The sequence below is a fragment of the Temnothorax nylanderi genome, unplaced genomic scaffold (assembly GCF_030848795.1).
Source record: "Temnothorax nylanderi isolate EJ_2023f unplaced genomic scaffold, tnyl_v1.0 TNYL_tig0263_pilon, whole genome shotgun sequence".
NCBI classification, from domain to species: Eukaryota; Metazoa; Arthropoda; class Insecta; order Hymenoptera; family Formicidae; genus Temnothorax; species Temnothorax nylanderi.
The window spans coordinates 51,548-66,942 of NW_027249325.1; the positions used below are offsets into that span (position 1 = coordinate 51,548).

The 15,395-nt window shown below is 34.7% G+C and overlaps 1 long non-coding RNA gene across 3 annotated transcripts; it reads right to left on the minus strand.

The window, feature by feature from the left end:
• Nucleotides 1-1,711: 1,711 nt before the first annotated feature.
• LOC139780119 (uncharacterized) lies at nucleotides 1,712-9,767 on the minus strand. Of its 3 annotated transcripts, XR_011720123.1 has the most exons (5): nucleotides 9,632-9,767; nucleotides 9,402-9,533; nucleotides 3,333-3,466; nucleotides 2,641-2,860; nucleotides 1,712-2,556 (listed from the first exon to the last, which is right to left on the minus strand). It is a non-coding gene; the product is annotated as an uncharacterized lncRNA (long non-coding RNA). The 3 variants fall into 3 exon arrangements; XR_011720124.1 differs by lacking the exons at nucleotides 9,402-9,533; nucleotides 9,632-9,767 and adding an exon at nucleotides 8,636-9,375; XR_011720125.1 differs by lacking the exons at nucleotides 9,402-9,533; nucleotides 9,632-9,767 and adding an exon at nucleotides 5,736-6,165.
• Nucleotides 9,768-15,395: the final 5,628 nt, after the last annotated feature.

Consider the following 15,395-nt stretch of genomic DNA (forward strand, 5'->3'; position numbering starts at 1 on the left):
AGTCACTGCCACTTGCCGTAACGTATCAAAATATTGTGTCCGGGTTTGAATGCACTGGAATTTGTCCACTCAACCCGGACATTTTCCAGGAATACGAATTTTTGCCGAGCAGTGTTACGGATAGGGAGATGCCTTCTACTTCCGCTCATCCCGAAGAAGTCAACCTCAACGCAGCCGAACCGGACACAGCCGACCCGGAGACAACCGAATCCGACGCAGCCGACCAGAACGAATTCGATCCCTCGGCTTCTTCCATGTCACGTCCTGGTGATACACAGAACTTGAGCACGACGCTTCAAAGTATTCGAGCATTTCCTAAAGCCGCTCCGAGGCAACAGACTCGTAAAGGACGAAAACGAAGAAAGAGCGCCGTTCTTACTGACTCGCCTGAAATGGCGGAATTGGCGGTTGAGCAGGCGGAGTCCATGCGGAAAAAAAAAGAAAAACCTGTTACGAGAAAGACGTCAAAATCTACACCTGCCACTGCGCCAAGAAAGAGAGGCCGGCCCAAAAAAAATGCCACACAAACAGAACCGCAGCCTTCGACGAGCAGTGGGCGTAAATCGAAATCAAGGAAGCAGCAGCGGTCAGATTCTGACGAAGACTTGGATAATACGTGCTGAGTGTGCTCAAAGAAGTTGACAACCAGAGCATATGGGAAACAGTGCATTGCGTGCGAGCGTAGAGCACACAACACATGCGTGCGCTTGTCAGGATCTGTATTCACGTGCCTAAATTGTTTTATGGAATAAGTAAAACAATTATTTTTAAATAAATTTTTATATTTTTCTCTTAAAAAACAATTATTAAAATGTATCCTATCATTTTTCAGGATTAGATGTATGTATATGTGTTGAAAATGCAGTGTGACGGATAAACCCCGGGGGGGTGACGGTTAAACCCCGGCATTTTTGAGATTTCAATTTTTGCACCGTTGTCGTTTTTGCTTTATACCGGTTAAACAAAGCGACGTAGATAAAAATTTTCTATATAAATTTTGTAGCTAAAAGTTCAATCTTTACAGTGGTATACTATATTTAACTACAATTATTTATTTTCTTGTTAAAAATCGGCACCGAAAAAAAACTGACGGTTAGGCCCCGGTCTCCTCTATTACATTATTTTATTTTAAAGAATGATGCATCATCATCGATTTGCTATCATAATATTTACGATTAGCTAATACATTTCGTTTGTTTTTAAATTTTAGTCTTAAGGTAGCAAATTTTTTAAATAATTTTTGACGCAAATTATGACAATTATTAAGAATATGATCTGCTGGAACAGAATTAAATTTATCAAGTAAAAATTCATTTAAATTTACTCTCTGCATGATGTTAAAATAGGGACTATAATGTCTGTATATATTTTCTAATTTTAAGAATACCTCAAATGTTGGTTTATTAATGAAGTATAACGTATTTTTCTTATAACATTTAAGTGTCACAAATCTAGAAAATTCCAATTTTAATGATTTTTTTGACCCAACAGATTGTATGCAATTACAACATGTAGTACATGTTTTCTGAACGGACTTTAAACAGTATCCTGCTATGCTATATAAACTGTTCTTTTCTTTACTATTTAATTCTATTACTGTATTGTTATTAAAAGGGGGAATGTCATAATTGTAGCTGAAGCATTAGAAGTAAAGGAAATATCAGCTGATACATTATCCTTTTTACCACTTTTTGATAAGTATTCTAAAAAGTCAGAAATATATTTGTCTTTATTTTCATCATAATCATAATTTCCTGCTACTATTGGTCTCATATACATTGATATAGCAATTAGTTTCAAATTGTTTTTAAACTGTAAACAATTTGGAATTACATTTTTTTGACGTATAACTGAAAATAGGTTTTCCATACAATCCTGTGTCAGACGTCCAGTTAACACAAATTTAAAATTACGATCTTTTAAAAGATATTCTACAAGATTAATGATTGATGTCGTGGATAATATAATTCCTCTTTGAACAGGTTTAAATGTTTCTTTCTGACCGATTTTTATGTTATTAAAGAGATCAATAACTTCGTATAAAAATTTAATGTTATCATTGTATATTTCTTCATTTTTTAAACCTAATGCTTTATTACAATTTCTTGAAAGTCAAACATTTCATTTGAGATGCCACTTTCAAATTTTAAGTTTTCTAACTTTCGTCGTAATGTACGCAAAGATGGTAATGGCATTCCTTGTAGGATAAGCTCTTCATAACCGGTGGTTCCACAAGTAAATTGTAATTTAAGAGCACGTTGAATGGTCTCATTTGACCAATTTTTGATACGCTATTTGGTAAATAGAGTCCGAATTTGATCATTAGTTAGCATCTCCTTTAACATTTGCCTATACTTATTATTATTAATCATATTTTTTAATTTTTGATTCGTATTTCTCAAAATCTTATTTTGTTTACGTAAATAAATTAAGTTTTGTAGAGTTTTTTTTATTAATTTTACAACACTTTTGATTTTCAATTTCTTTCTCTTCAAAAATTTCATTTTCACAAACTGTATTGCTTGTAGATGCATTGAGAGATTCATTTGTAGTAATCTGAAATAAATTGAAGTATACATTAAGAAAAATTAAAATATATATGTCATTTTTTATTATTACATTTCATTATCTCACACCTACTTCTTGTTCACTTTGATCTTGATTTTGAACATCATGAATAATATGCTCTCTCTCTACTAGGTTTTCTGTAGGTTTCTGTAAGTTCTCTCTATGTATAGGTTCTTGAAAGGATACTCTTTTTGTTATAAAAAAAACCGAAAATGGTTGGTACAGCGTGTGGTTTCAATTTTCTTTTATTATCAATTCTGTTCGGCTCCCACATTTCAGGAGCAAAATGCACCTATAAAAAGAGGTTAATAAAATATAACTATCAAAGAATAAATAACTTTATTTTATAAATAATGTTTAATATTTTAGTTTAACATGCCAATAAAAATAAACAGATTATATTAAAGTACAAAAACATGCTTCTCATTCATAGAAAACAATATTATATTTTAATACAAAACCATGCTTCTCATTCATAGAAAACAAGATTATATTTTAATAAAAAACCATGCTTCTCATTCATAGAAAACAAGAAAGCAATAGAAGAATAGCAAGATTAATGTTAATGTTAAAGTATTTAAATTAAAAGTAATGTAACTTGATTTCATGTACTTTTATATATACATAACCTGTGTTTTATGGCTTTCCTTTTTTATAAAAATATTAATTTAATGGTATATACTATTTTTTTATATATTTTTTAATTAAATGATAAAATATTTAAATAAACTATTATAAATTAAATGAATAAAAAAATAATTTACCTCGCACAAGTAAGAACTATTTGTTGGCGTCCAATTTGGACGATTCATATTTTTAACCCATTGCTCTCGACGATGCTTATCTCTTGGGAATATCTTCATGATATAGCCCTTTGCAGAGCTATTGTTACAAAATTCTGCGGCACATCCACCCATTATTACAATTTACTCTACTTGACCCAGTACGCGCAGTATAAGCAAGTTAGGAGGCATTAACTAAGAGAGAGTGAGGTAGCACATATCTCTCTCTCTCAGGATTTTGCAGAAAAATGTCGGACAACCTAACTTAACCTTCTGATGTCCAGACTCTGATTAGAGGGTCTCTAATTTAAATGCTAAGGCGTTAAAGTGCTATAGACAGCTATAGATTGACTTGATAAAAGTCGGAAAAAAATTGTGTGAAGTGTGTGATTGTAAAGTGTGTGATTGTGAAGAGATTTGTGAAGTGATTGTGAAATGATTTGTGTATTGGAAGTATAGGAAGGAAAGTTAACCTGTATAAATTTTATACAGGTTTTCTTTTCTTTGAGAGCACTTTGATCTTAGCTTTGTTTCAGATTTTTTGCTACGAGAAGGAATTAGAAAATGGAAAAAACCATTAAAAACTTTAAAAAAGAAAGTCATTGGTGTGCAGTGACAGGATGTATGAGCACCATAAATGTGGAAAAACGACACTTCTTCCTTTTTCCAAAAGAACATGATAGGTACAAATACTATTTTAATAATTGTTTGCATTATTATTTCATTATTTGCGTAATTTAATTAATTATTCTGACATATACAGGTGGTTGGCATGGGTTCAAGCATGCAGAAGATTAGACTTAATACCGAAAGGCCCCGAGTATGCTCACCGCAATTGTCGATTGTGCCATGTACATTTTGAGGAAAATAAATATAAAATGGTCAAAAGTCGAGCTCGCCTTCATCCAGATGCTGTACCAACAAGATGTTTAGAGTTCACTAATAATAAGTAAGTTTTCATTTATATTAGTTTTAATTACTCTTTATTTGGAAAAATCTAGTTTTGATACTTCAGAATATTTTTGATAGTAATATAAAATAATTAAAAATATATTATTTTACAGCAGTACTACAGCTTCTACAGTATCAACGGATGTAATAGTATCAATGGAAAATGAAAACAATAATGTGTAAGCTATTTTTGCATTTATTAAAATTCTGCATTTGGTTGCTACCAGCAGACTGAAGCAGACTGAAATTTTACAGAATCCTAGCGGGCCCTTGTGGCCTCTTATCTCCTCCACTATAAATTATTTTTATGGTGGACGGAGAGAAGGACCTAAGACAAGAGCCTTTTTTCCTTAAAAAAGTTTTCTTATATAATGTACGAAATATGCACGTGTTGAGTTTGAAAACTAAAATCGATCGGTTTAGATATATGGAATGTGGATTACGCGCGTTGCTCTTCTAATAACATTGAATAATATCGATTTTACGTATCATTTCTATCTTCAAATATTTGATTAATTATTTGAAGTTATTTACAAGTAATTTTGTTCGACGTGAAATATAATTTCATATTTAAGAATCGTCACAATTACCACACATTTTATATACAAATACTAAAACCAAAATTATAATAGCTCATTTAACTCGATTTTTTTGTAGCAATACATGTTTCAACGTTGGAACGTTTGAGATGGATCTGGATGTACAGATTGCAACTCCATCAACAAGCAGAGAAGAAAATAATAGGTAATAATAAAAGACTAGTAATTATTTTCATAAACACTTACCAAAAACATATATATATAATAATTTTTTTTCAATGTTTGGAAAATATTTGAATATTGTAATAAAAATAACATTCTTTTAATTATACCTTTTGCAGTAACTTGCAATTACCTGAACCTGAACCTGAACGTGTAATGAATAATGATGCTGAAATTGCTGGACCGTAAGTTTTATTTATTTTACTTCAATCTATATATCTCTTTAGCCCGTATCAGACTACGGATTGGGATTGAGATTGGATTGAAATTTAATCAATCAGAACAGAGAAAACTGATCTCAAGTTTAATAAACTTTGCTCTGATTGGTCAAATTTCAATCCAATCTCAATCCCAATCCGTAGTCTGATACGGGTTTTACTGTATTAATTTATCTGTTTTTGCAATCTGTAAGAAATGTAAATATTTTGTGTGCGCAGGAGCACATCTGGCACATGTACGAAGACCCAGCAAGCAAATATGTCTTCCGACAATTCTCCTCGAAAGACGAAACTGAGATTGAAGAATAAGAAGTTGAAAGCGCAAGTTAAAAGTCTGCGAGAAACGATTAGACGGTTACGAAAGGGTAAAGTGCCTAACTCCAAAAAAAAAGTAGCAAATGCGGAGGATGCGGATCAGTTTGAGACTCTGCGTACATTAGGAAGTAAGTTATTACCTGTAAGGTTTGCGAGATTGTTGTCGGCACAAATTGACGCGCAAGTAAAACGTAGTCGTGGTAGAAGGTACGATCCTGAATTTAAAAAATTTGCATTATGTTTATATTTTTTAAGTCCGCGAAACTATAGAGAATTGAAGAAATCAATTCCATTACCCTCAATACGTTCTTTACAATTATTGACTCAAACGTGGAATATTGCACCTGGTTTAAATAATAAAATTTTTAATACTTTAGCATTAAAATTAAAGTCATTGCCTCCGATGGATAGACATTGTATTTTATGCGCAGATGAGATGAGTTTAAAATCTCATTTATTTTATAATGTATCGCAAGATGAAATTATTGGGTTTGAGGATAATGGAAAGGAAAAAACATCTGTACCTGCAAAAAGCGTTTTTGTTATAATGGCACGTAGCATTGCAGGAAATTGGAAACTTCCCTTATGTTATTGTTTTGTCGAAAGTACATGTCGGAATCATGATTTAAAAAGTATAATATTTGAGACAATAATTAAATTAAGAATGAGTGGTGCAACAGTACATGCATTAGTAACGGATATGGGATCTAATTTTATCCATTTATCTCGCGAGCTAGGAATTTCGACAAAAAACTCAATCTTTTTAGTTGAGGAGGAAGAAGTACTTTACATTTTTGATACTCCTCATTTATTAAAAGCAACACGCAATAATCTCCTGAAGCATGATTTTCAGTTTAATAATAAAATAGCATCATGGACTCACATTGTTCAATTTTATATGAAAGATAGTAAACAATGGATAAAATTGGCACCTAAATTAACGAAATGCCATATTGATTCCAATGGTTTTCAAAGAATGAAAGTAAAATTTGCTGTCCAAGTATTTAGCAATCGTTGCGCTGCAGGCATGTGTACACAAATGTCTCACGGTTTACTTCCAAGTGAAGCAGTTGGAACCATTGATTTGATAGACCATTTCGATAAATTATTTGATATTTTGAATTCTTTTACTGCAAGTAGCCCTAAAAAATATGGTAAAGTTTTTACCGGAAGCGAAATACAACAACAGTTTTTAGAAGAAATGATATGCTTTTTGAAAAGTATTAAAGTCATTAATAAAAATGGTACTAATGTAAGAGTAAATTGTTTTGAATGCTGGCAGATAACGATTAATAGTATAATAAAACTTTGGGAAAAATTAAAATGTTATAATTTTCCATACTTCAAAACACGTAGGATTAATCAAGATTGCCTCGAAAATTTTTTTGGTTCGATTAGACAACAAGGTGGTAATTCTTTAAATCCAACACCTATACAATTTTCACGCGCTTTCAAAAAACTGTTCAGTATAACATTTCTGAAACATCCAGATACGCAAAATTGTGCTCCAGATGAAGATGATATGTTAAGTCTAATTGGGACACCAAATTCTATTTCATCTACCGTATCTGAATCTGTTCCATCTTCAACGCGTACAATTTTAGACATCCCAAATCATGATTATTATACAATGGATCTGCCAGAAGAAAATGCATTTAAATATGTATGTGGGTACTTAACAAAAAAATGTTTAGAAATACATTCATGTGATATATGTATAGATTATGTAAATAAAAGCAAGGCTACTTTTGATGATACAACGTTATATTCTTCATTTCGAGCTTATGAAAACAATGAAACAAATATGTTCGGGAGCTTAAATGTAGCAAGCGATGATTTCTGTTTATATATACATAAGTTAGAAGAAATATTTGTGACAAATTTTGAAAAAAATTGTTTTCAGAAAAATATTGGCAGTTACTTATTTCAGCTTGTGCAAAATGTAATTTTTGAACCGCCGTGTCCGCATTTTCCTAAAATATTTCTTATCAAATTATTTTTGCGTATGCGTATTTATTATACATTATCAGAACATAACAAATCATGTAAGAAAGAAAGTAAGAGGAAAAATAGAAAACTTATAAATATTCTACATTTATAAAAAAATCCTTTTTGATCTTCACTTTATATCTGTATCTAGCCTTGTTTTTATAAGTATTTATGTAATTATATATTCTTATATTTATATTTATTATTACTAATTATTATATTATTTTTGCTTTTTGTCTGTCTCTCTTTTCGATTTGTATCGAGGTGGATCGAGTAGCTGAGATACAGATAGATGAGAGAGGTTGGTGAAAAGAAGCTAAAGAAGTTTATGTATTATTAGTATTACAATGCGCGAATTATATATTTAATTTTTAATATTAATAAGTTTTTAATATTATTAATGCAATTTCTTTTGTGCAATAGCTTAGCATTATCAGTAAAGTTTTCAATAGTATTATATATTCATTATTTGTAAAAATTTATCTACATATATGTTATAAAATAAAATGTAAAAATTTTATCAATATATTGACCACATATTATTGTATTATTAAAAAATTGTGTTTATTACTACAAAATGTATAATATATTTAATATATAATATATTGTAAAATGTGACATATTTTATAAAAATATATAAAAGTATACATTTAATCTAAAAAGTGTTATATTAATTTAAAATGTTTACATAATTTCTTTGTGTGTATACTATGTGTGTATACTTTTATGTGAGAAAATTAATCTATATATATATTATATATGTTATATACTTATTTTACATTTATTCCTGACTTATTATATATATATATATATTTATATATAACATACTATTATTATTAGTATAATATTTTATATATTAGTATTTATATATCATTATTTTGCATCATTAACAATTCATCTATTATTTATGTAATATTTTTTAATATTTTAATTTCTTTTATTTTTTTACGCGCGCATTGTTAACATTGTACATCGTTAACAATAATTCTGCATAATTTTTATTGAAACTAACAGACACGGTTGTATCTCGCGTCAACTGAGTTAAACTAACCTCAATATGGGCTAACGAGTAGGAAAGAGAGAGATGACGAAGAGAGAAGTGAGACAGAATACTGCTTTATTTCGCGCATGCGCACTCCATTTTGGCCAACACTAACATCAAAGGTGCCGACCGAGAATTGCGCTACTGTATATACTGTGCCCACGTCGCCCGGTCGTCGCGACGATCGCGCGCGAGGTCGCCGGTGACGCCGCAACCTCGTGCTCCCCCCGGGTGCGGGTTAGGACGAAGCGTGCGCGCGCTGTGACTCGGCGCTTTCGGCGTGAACCCGCGCTGCCGCCGCGAGTCCGCTCGGCCCGGCTACGCGGGCTACGTATCCTCGCGCGCGCGGAAGCGGTCTGAAGTCTGAACGGCGCCGCGGATCACGCGGGGGGGGAAAGGGAGGCTACTCACGACGCGGGCGGTTGTCGGAGCCGTCGGAAGGCCCCAAAGAACGAAAGAACTGCGCGGATACCGCGGATTACTTCCCCCTTTCCCCTGCGGCCTCAACTCACGCACTCAACGCGCGAAACGAAATGCGAACAATGTATGGCACGCGAGACGTGAGATAGAGACGCTGTCGTCGCCCGCGGCTTCCGCGGCTAAAGCGGGGAGCACACACTTCTGCACAACGCATAATGCGTAAGCATAAGAAAATTGATTGGTCCGTACACATGTGCATAAGGAAATAGACCAATCAATTTTCTTATGCTTACGCAATTACGTATTAAACGGTGTTCACCGTAGTTTTGGAAAATTAAGATCATCTGTATATTACCTGATGGAATAATTTGTTGATTATTCCCGCTAGATATACGGTATCTTTAACCGTCACAATATTATCGTCGATTGTAAGACCAAAACACTCGACTCGACACTCTCGCAGTCCCGATCACGCTCTACTGCAATTCTAATATCATAGAATAGAGAAATAATAATTAGCTAAGGTTATAAAATTATTACGTATGAAAAAGTGTTCACCGTACAGTTTTGGAAAATTAAGATCACCTGTATATTACTTGATGTGGAATGATTTATTCCCGCTAGATACACATGGTATCTTTAACCGTTAAGCTACGAATACACGACACTTTTGTGTCTAGATCAGACTTGATCGAGTGTGTACACTAATAGCGAATTCGAGCGCTTGCACTAGTGCAAGTGTGCACAGTGGTGCGCACTAAGGCTTGTTCTTAATCAATTGTTATATATACAGATCATCTTAAATACTTCTTAGTCTATAAAATTATTTGTACAGCATCCACATAGATATTTCAGATTGTTTTATTGGCTAAAAAGTTTTTAAATGTGTATTTAAATGTGTATTTAAGGCTGGTATTCATAGTCGGTTCTTATATTTAAGACCATCTTAAGTACAATCTTAAGATGTCATTAACCAATCACAGAGCCGTATTAGCATCTTAAGATATTACTTAAGACGGTCTTGAAACAAGATCTGGGGGTCGATTCTGTATCTTGGGACGAGGTGAAAATTACAAAAGTGAGGAAATTCACTAGAGAATCTACAATTTTATTTGTCGAAATCTGTTCACTTTTGTAATTTTCACCTTGTCTCAAAATACAGAATTGACCTTCTGAGTGTGAATACCGGCCTAAGCAACTTTAAATATAAGAATAGATTATAAACCAGCCTTAGTGCGCACTCAGTGTGCACTAGTGCAAGCGCCCGAATTCGCTATAAAGCCGGTATCCATAATCAGATCTTATTTCAAGACCGTCTTAAATAATATCTTAAGATGCTAATACGGCTTTGTGATTAGTTAATGACATCTTAAGATTGTACTTAAGATGGTCTTAAATATAAAAACCGACTATGAATACCGGCCTAAGTGTCGATATATAACAAAGCATCAAGCTGTACACACACGTCGACACTTAGTGGATACACTCGATCTAGACACAAAATTGTCGTCGTGTATTCGTAGTTTTTACAATTATGCGGGGTCTACAATGCGAGTCGCCAAGCAGTCGCAAGTCGCGAGTTGCAAGAAATTGACCAATTACAGTCGATTATTCTCCTCAAATTCGAATGTGATTGGTCAATTTCCTACGACCTACGACCCACGACTCGCATTGTAGATCCAGCATTATCGTCGACCATAAAGCCGTGATCAGACTACGGATTAAGATTGAGATTGAATTGAAATTTAATCAATCATAATAAAGAAAACTAACTTCAAGTTTAGTGAACTTTGCTCTAATTGGTCGAATTTCAATCCAATCTTAATCCCAATCCGTAGTGTGATCACGGCTTAAAGGGGGTCGATTCTGTATCTTGGGACGAGGTGAAAATTACAAAAGTGAGGAAATTCACTAGAGAATCTACAATTTTATTTGTCAAAATCTAGTAAATCTGTTCACTTTTGTAATTTTCACCTTGTCTCAAAATACAGAATAGTAGACCAATAACAGTACCCTCGGCTGCCAGGTACAACCGAGGGGCAGCGGGGGGGGGGACGCGCGCACGCGGGGGGAACGCCATAAGAGATGGGCGAGGGGGACAAGGGGGGCATGGAGTGGGGATGGGCGAGGGGGGGTGAAGGGCGGACAGGTGCAAGGGGAAACAGGGGGGGTGTGGGGGACAGGTGTGAGGGGAAATTTCCCCTGTAACCGGACGAACATTCCCCTGGAACTGGACAAAGGTGTATCGCTGTCCAATCAGATCGCGGTACGAAGACTCGAGGCTGTCCAATCAGATGCGAGTATTTTGTGGGAACACCTGTCCCTAGGCGGGTGATGGGGAATTTCGCACCGCAGCGTTGCCACCTTGCGGTAACCTGAAAGACGTAAATTCCCTAGGCGGGTGATGGGGAATTTCGCGCCGCAGGGTTGCACCGGGGGTGGGGGGGATCGTCGTTTTCGGACGCTCCGAGAGGGCGCTCGGATCGGCGTTATCGACCGCGTTATCGGCCGCGAGCGGAAATCCGCCCCGATTCTCGCGTCATCGCGAATAATTTTTTTTCATTGCGCGCATTCGAACGCGTCCAAACTCGTTCCAACTTGTTCAAGGTCACTCTTCTCGACGTCCCCGCGCGGTGGGATTGGTGAGCGCGCGAAAACACGTTCGAACGTGTTCAAGGCCGTTCTTTTTGCGGGTCCCGATAACCGTTCTTCGTTCTTGTTCGTCTCGGTTCGAAAGTTGTTTCGATCCTTCCCTACGCATCGTAGATGACGCAATCGCGGCGATCGTGGAGTAAGCGGAGTCGGGGGACCTAGGGAGCGCGGGATCGTATCGAGATAGGTACGGAAAAGAAAGAGAGAGAACACATATATGAGATATCCGCGTACGCCCTTAGGAAAATTTACTTAAAGTTCTTTAAAGTTACTTAAAGTATTTTAAAGTATTATAAAGTATACTAGCCGTAATAATAGTATACTAATAGTATAATAGTAGACTAATAGTATACTGACAGCCGAACGTAAAGTTTTCTTTAAGTTATTAACCTCAATAAAAACTTTATAAGCAAGTCGCAAATATACTTTAAATTTACTTTTAACAAACGTAATACTTATAAATATACTTTAACTTTACTTTTTATAAAGGTAATACTTAAAGCTGATTTTAACTTATGCGTGTTGTTTCAACAGTATACTTAAAAAGACAAGTTCCCTTTTTCACCACACTTGCACCACACGAGACATTAAGAAATATTATACCATATATCGAATTCAAAATTTTATTACTCTTTTTAAACTGAATTTGTTTCTTAAGATGATTTTTGAAAAATTATATATTTGCGCTGGTTATGACATATGTAGACTATATATAACACATCAAATTAAGAAGTAGTCTACCACGTAAGGCAGTTGGCTCACGATCCAGAGGTCCCGAGTTCGAATCCCATCAAGGTAAATGTGTTTTTCAAATACGAGAAAATATTTATAATCATAGACTGCATCTTAAGAAACAAATTTAGTTATAAAATAGTAATAAAATTTCGAAATAAATAATTTTTTTTTATTCCGGGTGAATATCGGAAATCAGTGTCCTCTAGTATTAAGAGGACTGCAATCCTTAAGTCTAGTGTCTCATGGTTAGAGGATATTCCTCTAGATTTTAAAATATCTTCTTGAGACCGTATTTCAGAGGAAAATCCTCTAAAATCAAGCGGGAGCCACTAAATGACAGAATATTTTTTTTGGGGTGATTAATAGTAATTGCATGAGTTAACTTAAAGTAACCTTTAAAGTATATTATAGAAATACTTAAAGTTTGGTTCGAAATCACTTCTAGTTTATCAATAGTTTATCAATAGTAATTTCTTTGGTAAACTTTCTAGTTTATTTTAAGTTTTTTTAAGTAAATTTTCCTAAGGGCGAGCGGTAGTTTTTTATTTTGAAAAATAAAATATGTATTTACATACGTCGATACTCGTTTACATTGTTTCTGTGTGTATAAATATATATATGGGACGTTCCACGTCAACCGGATCAGTGCTGCGGCCAAAATTTAAAGCGACGAAAAAATACGTATGAGGTCTCAATTTAAAGCTTGAACAAAGAGCTACAAAAAGCCATATGCGCCTTAGCAAAAATCAAGATGGCGACGTCAATATGGCGGCCATAAACTCAAAATTTTTGATCAATCAACCGGCTCAGTGCTGCCGCCAAAATGTTCAGCGACAAATAAATTCGTATAAGGACTTATTTTGAAGCTCGAACTGAAAACTTTTAAAAGCCGTATGCACATTTGCAAAAATCAAGATGCCGGGTCCAAGATGGCCGACTTTTCGTCAAAATTTGATGTCAATGCCTTTAAAAACACCAGATTTGTTTGAAAATTTATCGACAGGGATTTTGAACGTCACTTCTCTCAAATCTGGTGTGATAGGTTCCAAATCACAAAATGGCGGATCCAAGATGGCCGACTTTTCGTCAAAATTTGATGTAAAAGCCTTAAAAAACACCAGATTTGTTTGAAAATGGATCGACAGGGATTTTTAAGGTCACTTATCTCAAATCTGGTGTGATAGGTTGCAATTCACGTAATGGCGATCCAAGATGGCCGACTTATGACTAAAATTTGTATCGATTGCCTCTAAGAACACCGGATCTCGTTGCAAAAGGATTTATGGAGGTTTCTAATATTGGGATTTTCACTCGTAACGTAGCCGTGACGTCACAAGGCCAAGATGGCTGGCCTATTCCTGAAAATTGTACGCAAACATATGATCTGAGGTGGTTTATCGTGCCTTTTAAACGCGTGTGATAAAAATATGTACTTAAATATAAAAGAAATATGTGCATTTGAACAGTGCACCCCTTCCTCAAGGAATTTCATGGAAGGAGAAAATTTTGTTGTGCTTTGGACATTTATTAACATGCGGGATAACCTCTCAAGATGATGACAAATGGCATTTAACTGCATATTGCCTTCAAATGTCAGATGTTAAAGGTGCACCTCACGAAATAAACATAGTGATATTGAAACCAGGGAAAATATCATCCGCAAAATGTAGTTGCAAAGCAGGGATGAGTGCAAAATGCAAACACACGGTTGCAGTTTTGCTATATTGTAATCGGTAAGTACATATAAAAGTTATTAATGTATGTTAACAATAACACATGTAGTAGTATGCTGTTTCTAATCAATGTAAACTTTTAGACATGATGTCGATAAATTTGAGAATATTTCCTGCACCGATAAAAAATGCATCTGGAACGTACAACACAGCGCGGCTGTAGATGGGTATAAATCTGCACCTCTGGAAGATCATAAGTGTTTCAATATTTGTGAGAAGAAATTAACTTTTCTCACATGTGTTATTGTTAACATACATTAATAACTTTTATATGTACTTACCGATTACAATATATCAAAACTGCAACCGTGTGTTTGCATTTTGCACTCATCCCTGCTTTGCAACTACATTTTGCGGATGATATTTTCCCTGGTTTCAATATCACTATGTTTATTTCGTGAGGTGCACCTTTAACATCTGACATTTGAAGGCAATATGCAGTTAAATGCCATTTGTCATCATCTTGAGAGGTTATTCCGCATGTTAATAAATGTCCAAACCACAACAAAATTTTCTCCTTCCATGAAATTCCTTGAGGAAGGGGTGCACTGTTCAAATGCACATATTTCTTTTATATTTAAATACATATTTTTATCACACGCGTTTAAAAGGCACGATAAACCACCTCAGATCATATGTTTGCGTACAATTTTCAGGAATAGGCCAGCCATCTTGGCCTTGTGACGTCACGGCTACGTCACGAGTGAAAATCCCAATATTAGAAACCTCCATAAATCCTTTTGCAACGAGATCCGGTGTTCTTAGAAGCAATCGATACAAATTTTAGTCATAAGTCGGCCATCTTGGATCGCCATTACGTGAATTGCAACCTATCACACCAGATTTGAGATAAGTGACCTTAAAAATCCCTGTCGATCCATTTTCAAACAAATCTGGTGTTTTTTAAGGCTTTTACATCAAATTTTGACGAAAAGTCGGCCATCTTGGATCCGCCATTTTGTGATTTGGAACCTATCACACCAGATTTGAGAGAAGTGACGTTCAAAATCTCTGTCGATAAATTTTCAAACAAATCTGGTGTTTTTAAAGGCATTGACATCAAATTTTGACGAAAAGTCGGCCATCTTGGACCCGGCATCTTGATTTTTGCAAATGTGCATACGGCTTTTAAAAGTTTTCAGTTCGAGCTTCAAAATAAGCCCTTATACGAATTTATTTGTCGCTGAACATTTTGGCGGCAGCACTAAGCCGGTTGATTGATCAAAAAT